This window comes from Marmota marmota, unplaced genomic scaffold, assembly GCF_001458135.2.
Source record: "Marmota marmota marmota unplaced genomic scaffold, marMar, whole genome shotgun sequence".
NCBI classification, from domain to species: Eukaryota; Metazoa; Chordata; class Mammalia; order Rodentia; family Sciuridae; genus Marmota; species Marmota marmota.
Genome location: NW_026006124.1, coordinates 276211 through 279649, shown reverse-complemented (window position 1 = coordinate 279649; position 3439 = coordinate 276211). Strand labels below are relative to the sequence as shown.

General features: G+C 39.2%; 1 pseudogene across 1 annotated transcript; it reads left to right on the top strand.

The window, feature by feature from the left end:
• Positions 1-987: 987 nt before the first annotated feature.
• LOC107161106 lies at positions 988-3224 on the top strand (annotated as a pseudogene). The gene is made up of 2 exons (XR_001505937.2): positions 988-1139; positions 2165-3224. The product of XR_001505937.2 is annotated as a ras-related protein Rab-6A-like (transcript).
• The last annotated feature ends 215 nt before the right edge of the window (positions 3225-3439 follow it).

Sequence of the window (3439 nt, the reverse complement as noted above, 5' to 3'; positions counted from 1 at the left end):
TTGATTTTCAAAATACTTTGAGAACAGGTTTATATTCAGATGTTTTGTTCTTTAATTGAAACTCACCCCTGTTAGTTGTGTGAGCCAGTGACGGTAAAGTCTTCAGATAGAAAATTGTTTTTTATACAGTTTCTTAGGCATATCCTATTTTTGTATACAATAATGGACACTTGCACTTGGAAACACCATTAAATATGTTTTACCTCAGAATTAGGATAAATAGAAGGATGATATGATAATCTCCATATTAAAAAAGGAAAATGATTTGTTCACCAATTAATTGGGTTTAAAATATTCTAGGGAATGACATACTTGTTTGCATATAGGAATAAATATAGCATACTGTTTAAATTGGAGATTATTACTCTTCAAATCCAAAGTATCCTATGAAATCACAGGATGAGTGCATCACCGAGTGGAAGATGTTGCTAAGTGCAAGTGATTGTGAGCCCTCCCTATGGTACTTGTCTTTCCAGCTGGGATTCTATAAGATGCTCCCCAAAGACACTTAACTTTTCTCTTGGGAAGTTAAGAGGAATAGACCTTCATATTTATTTCCAATTTTTATGAGGAGTCCATACTTTTTCCATTTGAAGAAGAGGTGGAAACTTCCTCTTTCTTTGGCAATAAAATGGGTGAGGATAGCTTGTGCAGCTTTAAAAAAATAGCCCCTCTTATATCAGCATTTTCTGAAGTGTGGTATACATATTACTAGAAGTAGACAAACACACATAATTTGAATTTGCTTCTTATTTTGATGCTTATTAGAAAAGAGAATGCCTTGGTTGTACCATACTTATCATTACATAAATGTTATTGGTGAAGTTAAGACTAGAGCAGGTGTCAGCACCATATCCAGACCAAGTGATGAATTACTGACGCAGTGCTCAGGTATGCCTGAGAAAGTGTTGCTACATTTTTTTTTAAAAAAAATCTTTAGTTGTATATAACTTTATTTTATTTATTTTTCTATGTGGTGCCTCACACATGCCAGGAAACCACTAAGCCACTGAGATACAACCCAAGCCCTGTTACTGCATTTTTATAGGGATACAGTAAAATCTTATTTTCATAAAATGGTAATAATTAAATATACAACATTTACACACAATTGTGAACTGGAATCAAACCTGTGCTCTGTTTTTTCTTCCTATTTTATTGTTCAAGTCAACATGGGTCAATAGGTAAAAATGGAATTTTTTAAATATAAAGGTATAATCTGTGAGCGAAATGTTAATACAAGGGGATGATTGTGATGAAATCAATTATGTATCTTTAGATATTGAGACCAAATTTAGTAATTGCTTGGATCATCTACTACTGTTATAGAGTGACCAGCTGTAAAGAAAACTATTATCCCACAAATATGATAAAAACATATTTGAAGTTTGTTTTTTTCATAAGCATATTGAGAATGAACCTATTACCTTGTATGCCATAAGTTTAGGGACATGCATTCTGGTGTGATTCTTTTTTAACCACAAGTGTTATTTTGAAACAAACACAAAAAATGCTGCACACAAAAAATATATAAAAAAGGTTCCTCAAAAATTTCAACATAGAATTAATCATATAATCTGGATATTCCACTCCTAGATACATACCAAAAGAATTGAAAATTGATAACGAAACAAATCTACACCTATGTAGAACTGTGTACAGGGTAGCACTATTCACAATAGCCAAAGGGTAGACAGGGGAGAATGGGGATCAGTTTCCTCTTGGGGTGGTGAAAATTTTTTGTAACAAGATAGAAGGCATGGGCAGGTTGGGCTGCCGCAGCTGCAGCTGTGGGAGTCGGGGCGCTGCGTGTGAAAGGTCCCAGATGCATCTGCGGTTCCAGCCCCGCCACCCTCAGCCTCTCCCACCCTAGTCTCCGGGCTGGGTTCTGAGGGAAAGAGAAGGCGCTAGCCTTTGGAGCCCCGTGGACACCCCTGGCAGCCTCCGACGACACCGCCCTCCTTCCCTTCACTGAGGCTGGCCTCCTCGGGCTAGGCTACTCTGCGGGAAGGTGGCTGTGTGCTATGGAGATCCTGCTGCCCTCCAGCCTTGCTCCTTTGCCCGGCCCTGCAGGGGCCCGCCCTTCTGCTCGCCTTCTTCATCAGCTGGTTGGAGCAGCGTGGATCTGGGAGGTCTTTGGGCTGAGGAGGTGGCAGCTCCTCAGGCTCGATCGTGTCCGTGGGTGGAGACTTCGGGAATCTGCTAAGGAAATTCAAGCTGGTGTTCCTAGGAGAGCAGAGCGTTGGAAAAACGTCCCTGATCACCAGATTCATGAATGACAGTTTTGACAACACTTATCAGGCAACAATTGGCATTGACTTTTTATCAAAAATCATGTACTTGGAGGATCCAACAGTATGATTGCAATTATGGGACACAGCAGGTCAAGAGCGGTTCTGGAGCTTGATTCCTAGCTACATTCGTGACTCCACTGTGGCAGTTGTTGTTTATGATATGACAAAAGTTAACTCATTCCAGCAAATACAAAATGGATTGATGATGTCAGAGCAGAAAGAGGAAGTGATGTTATCACCATGCTAGTAGGAAATAAAACAGATCTTGCTGACAAGAGGCAAGTTTCAATTGAGGAAGGAGAGAGGAAAGCCAAAGAGCTGAATGTTATGTTCATTGAAACCAGAGCAAAAGCAGGATACGATGTAAAGCAGCTCTTCTGATGTGTAGCAGCGGCTTTGCCTGGGATGGAAAGCACACAGGACAGAAGCCGATAAGATATGATTGATATTAAACTGGAAAAGCCTCAGGAGCATCCAGTCAGTGAAGGAAGCTGTTCCTGTTAATCCCTCATGGCATCTTCAACCCTTCTCCAGAAGCTCACTGCTTTGGCTTCTTTACTCTCTTTGATTGCAGTGTGAATATTGGCTTGAACCTTTTCCCTTTAGTAATAACGTATTGCAATTCATCATTGCTGCCTATATCGTGGACATGATCCATTAGCTTCACATGCACAAAAAAGTCAGTGTCTTCATTGTTTATATTTTACAAAGAACCAAAAGATTCCAGCATATTCCAGTGATAACCTTAAATATCAGATACATTTTCTTAACATTTTTCTTTTTTTAATGTTATGATAATGTACTTTAAAATGATGGAAATCTCAACAATATGAGCATGGCTTGGTTAAGGAGCAATATGTTCTCAGCAGCATTTACCCTACCTACTTGATCTTTCCCTGCTTTTCTTACCTTTCTCTTATCTGCATTCCCTATTCTCATCCTCTCACAAAACAAACAGGAGGTGGCAATGCAGCAAACCCATTGGAATTATCCTTCAGTTTTACAGATAGCCACTTGCTTTAGGCCAAGATGTCCAAAATTATTCTTGAGCACTGATATAAATTACTTAGACCTTCTTTGAGGTCAAAACATGGTGGACAATGCTTAAATGAGGAAAGGGTTCTGGTATATCCTCAAAATTAATC